Genomic DNA, 15,864 nt, shown 5'->3' on the forward strand with positions numbered 1-15,864 from the left:
CCAAACTGTCATCTTGTTTCAGAATAGCACCAGAGTATAGATCCCTTGGAACAAATCCTTCCCAAAGATGCTCCTGAAAGACAAAGAGGTTGGAAAATTCAGAAGACGTCTACCAAGGTAGGGAAAGGGGCACAGGCTCTAGGCACGTGAAGAGTCAAGCCCTCTCTCTTTCAAAACTGGATTACCAACCTGAGCCAGTTATTCATCTTTCATCCCTGGATTGGGGATAATACTATCCACAGAGTGGAACTGATGTGAGGCACACGTGTCCTGCAAAAGCATAAAACCTATAACCTTAACCAGCAGAGAACCTTTAACATAATAGGTGCTTGAAAAAGACACTCCAGTTTCTATGTACCATTAAGTAACTATGATATCATGTCTTGATGATAATTACATGTTGATGTCTTCCTTTTTAAGCAAAACATTCAGCGATTGCTTTGCAAGACCAGATGGAACTGTGGTCACTTCAATGTTGGCTCTTTTGTTCACTAATACCGCATTTCATCCCACTCCTCTGCTTCTGTGCTTTTCTGTGTACATGATAACTTTTTGTTTCAAAGTCAAACCAAATTGTAACCTGTTTAAGACATAGTAAACAGCAATTAGCCCATGTACTGTCAACCATCCACATATCTGAATGGATGTGACAACACAAAGAGCTAAGATAGCGTTTGCACATCAATAGGCAATGACAGAAACCCCATCACAGCCATTCCCAGTGCATAACGATTGTAAAACATGTACTAATTTCAGAGATATTTAAGTGTGGGGGAAGAAAATGTAAAGCAGTTTGTAAAAGGAAGTATTAAGAGTTCCATACAGGCTTGTTTCACAGTAATCAAAACTGTGTGTTAATATTTTTGTGAACAGTAGAGCATATTGCAAATGTAAGAAATTTTAAAACATAATGGTTAAAATGCCCCCAATGCACCCATCCTCAAAGGTATGAGGTCAGCTCTGCCTGTAGTTGCTTACCCTCTCTTTTGACAGGACTAAGGATGGCTGATGTCCACAAACAAGCCATGTTTCTGGTGTCTCTGTTTCCCCCTACCAGTGCTCTCCTTTGTCCAAGTCCCCTTTCCTGAAAGGGAAGCTGGGTAAAGAATGGGCCAAGATGGCAGAGATGGAGGCAGAGTTGTACGTGGTGTGTCTTTTTATTTTTTTCACTTTTATTTTAAGTTCAGGGGTACAAGTACAGGTTCATCACATAGGTGAACTTGTGTCATGGGGCATTTGTGGTACAGATTATTACAGATTATTTCATCAACCAGGTATTAAGCTTAGTACCCACTGGCTATTTTTCCTAATCCTCTCCCTCCTTCCACCCTCGACTCCCCAAAAGGCCCCACTGTGTGTTGTTCCTCTCTATGTGTCCATGTATTCTTATCATTTAGCTCCCACTTATAAAAGAGAACATGCAGTATTTGGTTTTCTGTTCCTGCAAAGTACATGATCTTGTTCCTTTTTGTGGCTGCATGGTATTCCATGAACCACATTTTCTTTATCCAGTCTATCATTGATGGGCATTTAGATTGATTCCATGACTTTGCTATTGTAAATAGTTCTGCAATGAACATACGTGTGCATATATCTTTATAATAGAATGATTTATATTCCTTTGGGTATATACCCAGTAATGGGATTGCTAGGTCAAATGGTATTTCTGCCTCTAGGTCTTTGAGGAATCATTGCACTGTCTCCCACAATGGTTGAACTAATTTACATTCCCACCAACAGTGTAAAAGTGTGCCTTTTTCTCCACAACCTCACCAGCATCTGTTGTTTTTTGACTTTTTAATGATAGCCACTCTGACTGGCGTGAGATGGTATCTCATTGTGGTTTTGTTTTGCATTTCTCTAATGATCAATGATGAGCTTTTTTTCATGAGTGTTGGCCACATGTATGTCTTCTTTTGAGAAGTGTCTGTTTATGTCCTTTACCCACTTTTTTATGAGGCTGTTTGTTTTTTGCTTGTAAATTTGTTTAAGTTCCTTATAGATGCTGGATATTAGACCTTCGTTGGGTACACAGTTTGCAAAATTTTTCTCCTATTCAGTAGGTTGTCTGTTTACTCTGTTGATAGTTTCTTCTTCCGTGCAGAAGCTCTTTAGTATAATTAGATCCCATTTGTCAATTTTTGCTTTTGTTGCAATTGCTTTTGGCATCTTCATCATGAAATCTTTACCTGTGCCTATGTCCTAAATGATAGTGCCTAGAAAAGCCCGTAGTCTCAACCCAAAAGATTCTTAAGCTGATAAACAGCTTCAGCAAAGTATCAGGATACAAAATCAATGTGCAAAAATTACTAGCATTCAACAGTCAAGCCAAGAACCAAATCAGGAATGAACTCCCGTTCACAAATGCCACAAAAAGAATAAAATACCTAGGAATACAGCTAGCTAGGAAGGTGTAAGATCTCTACAAGGAGAACTACAAACCAGTGTTCAAAGAAATCAGAAATGACACAAACAAATGGAAAAACATTCCATGCTCACGGATACAAAGAATCAATATCATGAAAATGGCCATACTACCCAAAGCAATTTATAGATTCAATGCTATTCCTATTAAACTACCACTGACATTCTTCTTGAAACTAAAGAAAACTATTTTAAAATTCATATGTAACAAAAAAAGATGTTAAATAGCCAAGGCAATCCTAAGCAAAAAGAACAAAGCTGGCAGCATCACGCTACCTGACTTCAAACTATACTACAGGGATACAGTAACCAAAACAGCATGGTAGGTGTACAAAAACAGACACATAGACCAACAGAGCAGAATAGAGAACCCAGAAATAAGACCACACACCTACAACTATCTGATCTTCAACTAACCTGACAAAAACAAGCAATGGACAAAGGATTCCCTATTCAATAAATGGTGCTGGGATAACTGGCTGGCCATATGCAGAAAATTGAAACTGGACCCCTTCCTTACACCGTATACAACAATTAACCCAAGATGGATTAAAGAAGTAAATATAAAACCCAAAACCATAAAAATATATGTCTTTTACCCACTATCACAGATTGGGGACCCTAGAGGTGAAATTAGAATGGTGTCTGAGGCGGAATTCCAGATCAAGCAGGAGGAGCATTTCCAGAAGAGATCTTCAAAGTCAACCATACCAAAGACAGGAGTAGAAAGGCAAGGCCTAGAGTCAGGTTGGAAGTTGGAGAAGCAGGGAAGAGCAGAGGGAAGCACAGAACAGAGTGAGTGGAGTGGGCAGGGAGCTGCATGAACTTCAGAAGAGCAAGACAACCTTTATGGCTTGATTTTTACAGGTACTTGCCTAAGTGAAGTGCAGGGGGTTTCTGTTCAATGTGTTTTCATGAAACAGATTCACCTCCTCATAGATGTCCTTCTATTCCCTGGTTATGCAAGGCCCTATAGCCATGTGCTCAGCACAAGAGGCAACCAGCTCTGACGATAACCTTAGCTCCTGGGTCCCGCCATGAGAACCCCAGCCTTGTCAGAGCACATTCCATAAGAACTTTCTTCTCAAGTCCGTTGTCCCTGCACCCCAGTACTATTGAATTTGTCTACTTCAAAGAAAACTTTTCTGAGAGCATGGGGGCTGGAAATCTTGGAACTTTCTATAAAATGATAATCAGATGCATTGTGTTTACATTTTTTATTTGTGACTTTATGAACAAATCTTTGAAAATCTTACATCAAATTTAAAAATGCATTTTCTCTGTCTTTCAAGCAATAAAAGGATTAGAATTCATTTTGGTACTGAGAAGCTAGAAAAATTATAAAATTTTCAAATAATGTAAAAACGTAAAGTACTCAAACACATGGTAGACTCATTCGTGCCTAGGAATAACAGCACTCCATGAGACCAAACTGGAAATTAAGGGGGAGTGGGTGCTAATAATAGTAAATTCTACTTTTTCCTTTTGTTAATTATTCTATAATTATTTTTTGCCTTGTTTTATTTTTTAACTACCATTTCACTAACATTAGTAGAATATCCATAACACACACATATATATATACACATTTACTATTACACAGGTATTATGACAACAGAACTATTGTTTTCACATGTGCTTTGTAGAAATCAATCCTATTACTTCATTATCTTATATTCTATTTATCTCCTCTCTCTCTCTCTCTCTCTCTCTCTCTCTCTCTCTCTCTGCCAGCATTTCATGTAATCAGAAGAAACTTTTATGCGTGTTCCATTATTCTTAATGGAGATCCACTTCTATGCACCAGATTTCCTTTGGGAGTGTTCTGTTCCCTCTTAATTCAGAGCTATTGCTATATGAGGAAATAGTCTAAATGTAATTTCTCTTAAGAGAGAGAAACAATGATTCTGTTTGCCAGACTAGCTCATAAACACAAAAATCAGAAGAAGGTCCATTTTTAAAATTTAGCCAAAACCACAGTTTGGAAATGTCTGTTTTGGAAAATGAACCATAATTCTCAGAGTATGTGTTGATTTGAGAACATTTTCATCAGGACTCTCCCAAACTCTTCATGGAGGGATATCGTATAATTTTCCACATAAACAACTCTCATCTATATATTCATGTTTTTGATATCATTATAATACTGTCATCTCCTGAAATCCTGAGGTTATACCATCCTCAGGTAAATATAAATCAAATTCCACGGCAGCCAAAAGTGTCACAGTAAGGTTCCAATGTAACGAAGCCACTAGCAGAATGTGTGGCAGCTAAATAAACTAGGCCAAGTCCTTGTAAGCAAGGAGATTTGGCATTTATCATTCAGTTAACAGTATCACAGGCTATTGGAGTTGGAAGAATCTTAGCACTTGCCAGGCCCAACCTCCCTGCCCCATGGAGAAGTCCCTTGTTTGTCATCATTGGCAGGTTGCATTCCCAGCTGCTCAAACCCTTCTAGGGACAGAGAGCTCATTACTTTATCATCAGTTCTCATCTTTTTAAAATAATTTTGTTCTGTTTATGAAAACATTTATTGCAGAAAATACCAAAAACTACTAAAATTATAAAAATTATTTATAATCATCTGATCATTCAGAACTCCAAAAAATAGAAATGTTCAAATATAATTCCCATTAGGTTATTCATACCATATAATTATTTTCTGAAAAATTCTACCTTTCTATCATTTCTAACCTGCAGTCCAGGTTCTCTCTCCTGCAGCCAGATATAATGTCTGCTCCCTCTTCCCCAAGACAACCTTTTACATAGTTTGATTCAAACATTCATTCAACAAATACTTATTAGCCAGGCATGGTGGCACATGCCTGTAGTCCTAGCTACTCAGGAGGTTGAGGTAGGAAGATCACTTCAGCCCAGGATTTCAAGGATATAGTGCAGTATGATTGTGCCTGTGAATAACCACTGCACTCCAGCCTGGGCAACATAGCAAGAGAAAGAAGGAAAGAAGGAAAGAGAGAGAGAGACGGGGGGGGCGGGGGGAGAGAGAGAGAGAGAGAGAGAAGGAAGGGAAGGAAAGGAAAGGAAGAAAGGAAGGAAGGAAGGAAGGAAGGAAGGAAGGAAGGAAGGAAGGAAGGAAGAAAGAAAGAAAGAAAGAAAGAAAGAAAGAAAGAAAGAAAGAAAGAAAGAAAGAAAGAAAGAAAGAAGAAAGAAAGAAAAGAAAGAAAGAAAGAGAGAGAGAGAAGGAAGAGAAGGAAGGAATTAAGGAAGGAAGGAGAGAAAGAGGAAGGAAGGAAAGAAGGAAGGGAGGGAGGGAGGAAGGAAGGAAGGAAAGGAGAGACCATTTATTGAGTATCCAACATATACTAGGGCATGGGGACTCAAAAATGATAAATAAATTGTCCATGTCTTTAACAAACTCAGTAAGTAAATGTCAGGATCTGAATGTTTGTGCCCCCGCTTCCCAAATGCATATGTTAAAACCATTAGGTAGTACTATATGTTAATACCAACGTGGTGGTATTAAGAAGTGGGGCCTCCAGGAGGTGATTAGATAATGAGGGCTCTGCCCTCATGAATGGGATTAGTGCCCTTATAAAAGAGGCCAAGAGGAGCTTGTTTGCCCTTCCCAATGTGAAGACACAGCTAGAAGGCACCAGCTCTGAGGAACAAGCCTTCACCAGACAGCAAATCTACCAGCACCCTGATGTTGGACTTCTCAGCCTCCAGAACTGTGAGATATAAATTTCTGTTGTTTATAAGTTACCCAGTCTAAGACAGTTTGTTATTGCCGCCCAAATGGACCAAAACAATAAGTGTATTTTATTTAATAAGTAAATCCATAAATAAAGCATCTCCTACGTGCAAGACCTGTGCTGGGCATTAGAAATGCTGAGGTGACCAAGATGTCTCCAACTTTGTGGGATACGTATCCTAGTAGAAGAGAAAAATGTAAAAGTATTATCTTAATTGTGAAATTGCCATGCGACCTATACTGCAAAGAAGCACAACTGATATGAGATTGTGAAAGGAGAGGTCTAGATCTGGTTAGGAAGTTAGGGACAGCTTCCTGGACAAAGAGACATATGCCTGAGATCTGAAAGATGAACCGGAAGTTACTAGTCAAAGGGAGAGGTAGAAGAAAAGCAGACCAGAAAGAACTGAATGTGAGAAGACCTTGGAGAGAAAAGACATGCAGCACATTAGAGGAACCAAAACAGGCTAGTGTGGTGGATGAGGGTGGTGAGGCTGGGAGATGGGGAAGTCATGCAGGCTTGTGGGAGAGCTATTGTTGGGTTTAAAACAGGGATGGTATGATTAGATCTGCAATTCCATAAGATGGTTCTAGCTGCTATGCAGAAAATGGTTTGCTGAGAAAGCAATAATAGAAACTGAGAGAAAAATAGAAGGCTATTACAATAGTCCAGGCAAGAGGTATAACGAAAGCTTGAAAGAAAGTAGCAGCACTGGAAATGGAGAGAAATAGAGGGTTAGAGAGAGATTTTAGAAATGCAAATTGCAGGACTTAGTGATTGATGGGAACTGTCTCCAGAATCCCGGCACCCATGGATTAACCGTGGTGCCATTCATGATAAAGGGAGCATTCAAAGGGGGTCAGGTTTGAGGGAAGTCTTGTCCATGAAAGAAGCAGATGTGTAGAGATCACAACACTGTGATGTTGGGGCATGATGGAGACAGAGGAGGGGGCTGCTGGCTCTGCCTAGGGAGTCAACTAAACCTCCATGGAAGAGTTGATAATATGCTGGATGTTGAAGGAGGAATATAATTTTCTTATATTTTAGACCTCGCCTTTCACACTCTCACAGTCAAAAAGAGAAATGATATATGCCAAGACTCAGGATCACACTTAACATGAGACAACATAAATGGGCAAGGATGAGAACAAGAGTCACTTAACTTTAATCACTTACTTTATCGGTGTTTTTGTTCCAAATTCTTTTAGAAATATATACTAGATTTTTAAAAGTAAGTATGGTGGGCACTGATGCATCACCAACATCCCTCAGAGAAGGATCCGGTGCCCCAGCTGCTGGGACTGCTGTTGGCAGACAGCCTTCAGCTGTCATTCCCCTCAAGGACTGCCTCCTGGCCAAGGTCATGCCTGGGGCAGCTGACATCTAGTGAACAGTTGATGGGAGAGTGTAAAGACCTGGCCATTCAGGCCGAAGTTGAGAGAACCCTGAGGGACCATTCTACCTGCAGAGCTCTCCACATGGTCAGTTGAGACTATTGTTGGGGCCACATTGAAGCTCAGTTTCTCCACCTGCCCCTTGCTGATTCCTCTCCACTCCCTTCTGCAGGTGTTGGTCCCAGAGGTGCTACTTAATAAGCTTCCTACGCCTTAAACACTGCCTCAGAGTCTGCTTCCCAGGAAGTCCAACCAGATTGAGAGTAAGTAGAGATATAAAGGCAAAAGGAAAACAAAGTGGGAAGAAGAATAGTCACTGGGATAAGGTAAGTAGATGAAACTCATCCCCAGTAAAAGACAGCATTCAGAGTTGATGCCATGCTTTCATGCAGCCAGTTAAGAGAGGTATTCAATCAGATTCATGAGTCAGAGTTTCCCCAGGCTAAAAATAAACCAGTTGCCCAGAGGAAGAAAAGCTCTCCCAACACTGAGACCCAAGAATTTTTTTCCTCTAGGGCCTTACAAAGAGAACACAGTAATATAGTAACAACAGCTTCAATATCTCTCCATAAGAGCAACAGCATGTTTCAGAAGGATATGTAAGGGTGCAAACCCTAGTTACAAACTCAAACATACAAATAATATAATTTTCTTTATTTCCTTATGTTTGAATTAATTTGTTGCTTGAGTGCTGGATCCCATTTCACTTGGGAGCAAAAAAAGCAATGTTCATTGATTCAGGATAAACCCAGTCAAACTCAGAATATTCTCCATTTATTCTGTTTTTTCTAGTTTCTCTTCTCAACAAGTATTCTTCCAAATGTATTATTTATGTCACAAGATTCATATTCTAGTTCTTCAGAGTTATGAATTTTTTATTTTTTATTTTTTATCTTTTTTTTTTAGAGGCAGTGTTGCTCTGTTGCCCAGGCTGGAGTGAGGTGGCACAATTATGACTAACTACAGCCTCAAACTTCTGGCCTCAAGCAACCCTCCCACCTTGGCCTCCCAAAGTGCTGGGATTACAAATGTAAGCCACCATGCCCATCTAGAGTTATGAATTTTTAACCTCGAAATTTTGACTTCTATTAGCCAGATACAATGGCACTCACCTATAGTTCCAGCTACTCAGGAGGCTGAGGCAAGAGGATCACTTGAGCCCAGGAGTTTGAGGCTGCAGTAAGCAATGTCTGTACCACTGCACCCTAGCCTGGGTGACAGAACAGAACCCCCTCTCTAAAAATAAAAATTAAAAACTTTTAATCCTGACCGTTGAGACTTAATCCTACTTTTCTCAAAGTAGTTCAGAATAGATTTTTGAAACTTACAGTTTACTGTTATTTCTAATTTCTTTTCAACATCCTTTTTCTGAGGCAATGGATGCCTTCCACCTAGTTTGAAGGGGTAAGGAGGGCCAGGGAATGGGCCAAAGGGCACTACAGAAGATTAAACTAATCTCAAGGAATTAAAAAAAAAAATGGGTTAACAGACTGATTGTTATAAACAAACTGATTGTTACAATGTTTCAAAATAACATTCCTCAGTGAAAATCACCAACACAATGCTAATATATAGAAAAAAACAAAAGTAATTGGGGTGGGTGCTCAGAACCATGTGACCCAAACAGACAGCATGTGGTGAGTCACAATGGAGTCAGGAATATATTTTAATGTGGAGGAATGGACAAACTGTTCAACTTTCAAACAAGGCTTATCCAAGTAGAATCAGGATTCTCTATAATTTATTTATATATTTCTATATGCAAGATATCAGTTTCAAAAAAGCAGGAAGTTAGGGAGGTTGTGACATTTTTGTCTCTGTTGTTTAACTAAAAGCCCCTGTGAAAAATGTGATGTCCCACAAAATGAAAAAATCACTATGAAAATTGTGTCTATTTTGTCCTCTGCCACCATTAACTAAGCTGAAGTCCAGCCAGTTTGTTTTAAATTTCAAACCACTGGAAAGGACAGTCTCAGGAGGAATATGCGGAAGTTCAGAGGTTTCTGGGTTCTAGTGACAGGAGCAGAACAAAGTATGGCCACTTCAGATACAAAGTTTAAGAGGGTAAAGAGCCTCCTGAAGATGAAACTACATAGCAAGGCCAGTCACCGTGGCTCATGCCTGTAATCCCAGATCTTTGGGAGGCCAAAGCGGGTGGATCACCTGAGGTCAGGAGTTTGAGATCAGCCTGGCCAACATGGCAAAACCCTGTCTCTACTAAAAATACAAAAATTAGGCCAGGCGCGGTGGCTCACGCCTGTAATCCCAGCACTTTGAGAGGCCGAGGCGGGCGGATCACAAGGTCAGGAGATCGAGACCATCCTGGCTGACACGGTGAAACTCCGTCTCTACTAAAAATACAAAAAAATTAGCCAGGCGTGGTGGTGGGCGCCTGTAGTCCCAGCTACTCAGGAGGCTGAGGCAGGAGAATGGCGTGAACTCGGGAGGTGGAGCTTGCAGTGAGCTGAGATCGCGCCACTGCACTCCAGCCTGGAGACAGAGCAAGACTCCGTCTCTTTAAAAAAAAAAAAAAAAAAAAAAAAAAAAAAAAAATTAGCCGGGTGTGGTGGTGGGTGCCTGTAATCCCACTACTCGGGAGGCTGAGGCAGGGGAATTGCTTGAACCCAGGAGGTAAAGGTTGCAGTGAGCCGAGATCGTGCCACTTCACTCCAGCTCTGGGCAACAGAGCAAGACTTTGTCTCAAAAATAATAAATAAATAAAATAGCAGATGCACACAAAGCTCTGTCGGCAGAGAATGCTGAAAATATCCAGAGGCTAAATTGATGATCTGGAACACTGTGGAGGCAGGACACAACAGTCTCAGACCTACAACTGAGAGGGGATATTAAGAGATGCTTTCTGTAATTGAGAATGGATGCCTTGGGAGCATCATTTCATTTAAACAGTGAGTTTTAGTAGGCATTGCATGTAACAAAAACGAAGAGACCTTTATAGCAGAATTTGTGTGTGTGTGTGCGCGCGTGTGTGTGTGCGTGTGCACGCGTGTGTGTGTTATTAAGGAGAATTACATCATTACTGTGAAGTTATTCACTGACTTTATGTCTACATGCCAAAGTTTCAATACTAATAGTTTATCTATATGACTGTTTAAATTCACAAGCAAGTATTTGAAAGAATATGATTATAGACAGGTCGCTCTTTATTATGAAATTCTTCAGAATAGAAAGAGTTGTAGAAAATAACACAATAAACCTCCTACAACCACCCCTCAGCTTATGAAATAAAGCAGTACATGTGCATCTGAAGCCCTCTATGTATCTCCTTCACATATGTAATTCCTTCCCTATCTCACACAGGTAACTACCATCCTGAATTTGTTAATTATTATTCCAATATATTTCTATAACACCACCTATTTTTATGCCTTAAAAATACATAGTATGTTTTGCATATATTTAAACTTCATGTAGTGTCATACAGCATGAATCGTTCTCTGTTTTCACATCTCATGTTTGCATCTATGTCTAATTGACTTTCAGTGCTGTATATAATTCCTTTGTATCATTCCATTGTTTTTAGGCTTTTGGATTCAGGTTCAAATATTCAATTTTTTATCCACTTTCTATGGGATGATTTTTTATAATCTTTACAATGGCAAAAAAAAAAAAAATGTTGCTATGGAAATACTGGTTCTTTGTGTGCAAAGTCAAAAGGTTCTTTGGCCAAAAATTCTCAACGTATGGTCCACAGACCCCTGATGGGCCCAAGACTCTTTCAAGCAATTCATGAGGTCAAAACCATTTTCATAAGAAGAAAATGATACCATTTATCTTTTTCACTGTGTTAACATTTGCACTGATGGTGCAAAAGGAATATTAGGTAAACTGCTGGCATCGTAGCAGGAATCAGGGCAGCAGCATCCAGCAATACTAGTAATTATTGTATTCTTCACCACCATGCACTGGTGGTTTTAAAAAATCACTGAAGAATATTAATTTTACTAAATTTCAACTGTTACATAGTCATCTATTTAATATTTTGTATATTAAAGTAAGAAGTAAGCACAAAGTACTCTGTTACATGCCAAAGTACAATAGTCATCTCAAGAAAAAGCATTTGTGTGATTGTTTGAGTTGTAAGATGAACTACTACTTTTTTCGCTAAACATTATTTTTAAGAGGATGACTGAGACTGTGATTATTAAACTCTTGGGGTTTGGCAGACATTTTCTCAAAAGTGAATGATGTGAGCCTGCTACTCCAAAGAAAGCTGACTGTATTGTTGCTGATGATAAAATTTGAGCTTTCAAAACAAATTTGAAATTTTGAAAACTTGAATCCAACCCTGGATTTTTATACTTTACAGCTTCTCAGTATTTCATGATTTCTCTGATGATATGGGTGGTGATTTTTGACATTGTATAATGTAACTATATCAACATTTTGAAAATCTATGTAATTCAGTAAACCAATAATTTCCAAATGACCAGTGCAAAATGTTACAAAATTATGCATGGGTAAAAAATCCACTCACAGTATAGTATAAACTATGTATTTTAATTTAACAGAGTATGAAAAACTCATTGATATGGGTTCAAATAAGCTTTTAAGAAACTACCACTTGTTAGTTTTGGGTAAAGTATCAAAGAAGAATTGCCACAGCTATCTGAAAAGGCCATTAAAATTCTCTTCCCTTTTCCAGATCTATATTTGTATGTATCTTTATTTTCTTTATGGACTTCAATCAAAACAGTATACCACAATAGACTGAATGTGGAAACAGAATCCAACTATCTTGTATTAAGCCAAGCATAATTACAGAAATGTAACATAATGGCACTATTCTTACTAAAATTTTTGTTTTGGAAAATATAATTAGTTTATAAAAATATGTCATTCATGTTAATATGTAATCAGTTTCTTACTGCCTTTTAAAGACTTAATGAATGTATTTTTAATTTCTCAATTTTATTTTCTAATATGGTAAATATCAATAGAAACAACTCACAAAGCCAAAAGCTCTTTGTTATCCTCAAAAATATTTTAAAGTTTAAAAGGCTCCTGGGACCAAAGAGTATAAGAACTGCTGACTTAGGGTATACTCGAGAGTAGAATTGCTAGATCATAATTTATCTTTACCAAATATTTCCCAGGTTATTTCCTAAAATGATTGTATCAATTTAAACTCTCACTTGCAGTGTATCAAAATGCCCATTGCTTACATCGTTGTCAGCATTTTGGACTTGGTTCAGACTTAATTTTTTTTATATCTGATAGGTGCCAAAGTGGTGGTGTTTTAGTCTGTATTCCTCTGATTACTGCTACTTTCCCCTTTCCGTGTATTTATTGGGTCTACAAATTTTCTTTCCTTTGAAATTCCTGTGTATATATACAGAGAGAGAGCGCACATTGTTCTTTTGTTTCTTTTTTCACATCAATTTTTACGGAGCTCTTTACATTTTCCAGGCATGTCTCCCTTAGTTGGTTTCTCTTCCTTTTTTTTTTTTTTTTTTTCTTTTTCTCTCTCTCTCTCTTTTTTTTTTTTTTTTTTTTTTTTTAGGCAAGGTCACACTCTGTCACCCAGGCTGCAGTGCAGTGGCACGATCACGACTCCCTGCAACCTCAACCTCCCAAGGCTCAGGTGATTCTCCTGCCTCAGCCACTGAGTGGCTGGAAATACAGGCACACATGACACCACACACGACTAATTTTTCTTTTTTTTTTTTTTTTTTGAGACAAAGTCTCTCTCTGTCGCCCAGGCTGGAGTGCAGTGGCGAGATCTTGGCTCACTGCAAGCTCCGCCTCCCGGGTTCACGCCATTCTCCTGCCTCAGCCTCCTAAGTAGCTGGGACTACAGTTGCCTGCCACCAAGCCCGGCTAATTTTTTGCATTTTTAGTAGAGACGGGGTTTCACCGTGTTAGCCAGGATGGTCCCCATCTCCTGACCTCGGTGATCCATCCGCCTCGGACTCCCAAAGTGCTGAGATTACAGGCGTGAGCCAGCGTGCCCAGCCCACATGACTAATTTTTGTATTTTTAGTAGAGATGGGGTTTCTCCATGTTGCCCAAGCTAGTCTCAAACTCCTAGGCTCAAACGATCCACCCACCTTGGCCTCCCAAAGTGCTGGGATTACAGGTGTGAGCCACTGAGCCGGCCAAGTTTCTATTCTTTGTTTTACTTTTCACTTTTTAATTTTTGTGGAAGGTATAGTTTACATGCAATGTAATTTTCGTATTGCATACAATATAATTTTCGTATTACATATGTTCAGTTCATGAGTTTTGACAACTGTATAAGCCAAAGATATCAATACCCAAAACAAAATATAGAATATTATGCTCATCCCAGAAAGTTCCTCATGCCCCTCCCCAGAGGCAATCAACATAGATTAGACTGACCTATTCTGTAAGTTCACAAGAATGAAGCTGGGCACAGTGGCTCATGTCTGTAATCCCAGCACTTTAGAGGCTGAGGCAGGTGGATCACCTGAGGTCAGGAATTTGAGACCAGCCTGGCCAAAGCGAAACTCCATCTCAAAATTAAAAAAATAAAAATACTTCACATAAATGGGATTGTATAGTATGTATTTTTTGTGTGTTTGGCTTCTTTCTCTCAACTTAACATTTTTGAGATTCATCCAGGTGGCTATGTATTTTAGTAATTTATTCTTTTTTACTGCTGAGTACAATTCCATTGTATGAATATACCAAAATTTCTTTATCCATTCTCCAGCAGATAGACATTTTAATTGTTTCTGGTATTTGGCTATTGCTAGTAAGATGACTATAAACATTATTGTACAAATTCTTTTGTGACATATTTCCAGTTCTTTTTGGTAAAATACCTAGGAATTGAATGAAATACCTTCTACACATCTTACCTTCCATATGTTTTATCCTATCTTTCATATTTTCACCTTTTCGTCTCTTTGTACTACATTCTTCAGAATCTCCTTAGGTTTGTCACCCAATTCATTCATTCCTTCTCCAGCTGTGCCCTGCTGTTTGTCCCATACACTGAGGTTTCATTTCAATGGTTATATTTCCATTTCTAGAACTTTTACTTGATTCCTTTTTATAATATTCTGGGTACTTTTAATAGTATCTTATTCCTTTCTCTTACTGTTTAATCCATATTTTACTGTTTTAATTACTTAAAATATCTTGCATTTAATATGTTCATTTTCTGAACTTTTGGGGAGCACTAATCACATTGCTGCTTCTCCTTTTTCTTTTTTTTTTTTTTTCTTTTTTTTTTTTTTTTTTGAGATGGAATCTCTCTCTGTCATGCAGGCTGGAGTGCAATGGTGTGTTCTTGGCTCACTACAACTTCCATCTCCTAGGTTCAAGTGATTCTCTTGCCTCAGCCTCCCAAGTAGCTGGGGCTACAGGCGTGTACCACCATGTCCGGCTAATTTTTCCTTTTTTAGTAGAGACGGGGTTTCATCGTGTTGGCCAGGCTGGTCTTGAACTCCTGACCTCATTGAACTCCTCACCTCAGCCTCCCAAAGTGCTAGGATCACAGGCATCAGTCACTGCGCCCAGCCACATTTGCTTCTTATTTGTTTTAATTTCTTACTCTTAGCAGCTTATTTTTTCGTGTGTTCATAATTTTTGTTCATAATTTATGCTATGACAGCTATTTTGATAATATATATTACATATAATTATATTATGTAATTTTTTTGTAAATTAACTGCCCTCCATCCCATTCTAAATCCTGGAATGAAGAGTGAGGCTTGGAGCCTTGCAGCAGGAAGAACTTAATCTGAACAAGAGGCAGAATTTCCCAGTGGTCCCCTCATTCTGGAAGCCTTGTCCCTAGTGGGCAGGGGAAGAAGGACAGTGGGGAGATCAAACTGTCACTTTTACAGTGCTAGGGCCCAGGTTAGTTACTGACTCCCCACTCTGAGCCCTAGGGCTCTGCCCTAACCTGGATCCCCTGGGGATCCCAAGGGAGTTCTTTGTGAAGAGGATGAGGCCAGGGATCTGGCCCTTTTAGAGGAAGAGGGGGCACTCGCTATGCTTGAACTATAGCTCAGGAAGCCCTCATGCACCCCATCACTCCCTTTTTCCCCATTGACAACATGAGATCACCAAACCCCAGCCTTCACTAGGCTGCCTCAGGGCAAGAAGCAACCAACTAATTTTATGGAGAATCTTGGGAGAGGGCATGGCAGGGAGCCCTTGGTGAGCTTGCATGGCTGCCAGGAAAGGATTTTTTTTTTTTTTCATTGTTCTGCCAGATGGCGGATGTGCTATCAAACTGGAATAATTTCATGTTAATATCTTGACTTGGAGTTTCCGACGACTCAGATTGTATAAATTAAACCTCAAAGCCATGTATGGGCAGAATCTGAATTCTTTTCTAC

The 15,864-nt window shown here is 39.2% G+C and overlaps 1 long non-coding RNA gene across 2 annotated transcripts in view; it reads left to right on the forward strand.

Moving 5' to 3' along the window:
- The first annotated feature begins 1,799 nt into the window (after positions 1-1,799).
- The window catches only part of LOC140713473 (uncharacterized), a 29,782-nt gene continuing 15,717 nt past the window's right edge, over positions 1,800-15,864 (forward strand). The window contains exons 1-2 of one of the 2 annotated variants that reach the window (XR_012095558.1): positions 1,800-7,618; positions 7,704-7,794. This is a non-coding gene — a long non-coding RNA (uncharacterized lncRNA). Of the gene's footprint in view, positions 7,795-15,864 lie in introns of both variants that reach the window. The other variant, XR_012095557.1, reaches the window with a different exon arrangement.

This window comes from Chlorocebus sabaeus, chromosome 15 (assembly GCF_047675955.1).
Source record: "Chlorocebus sabaeus isolate Y175 chromosome 15, mChlSab1.0.hap1, whole genome shotgun sequence".
NCBI classification, from domain to species: domain Eukaryota; kingdom Metazoa; phylum Chordata; class Mammalia; order Primates; family Cercopithecidae; genus Chlorocebus; species Chlorocebus sabaeus.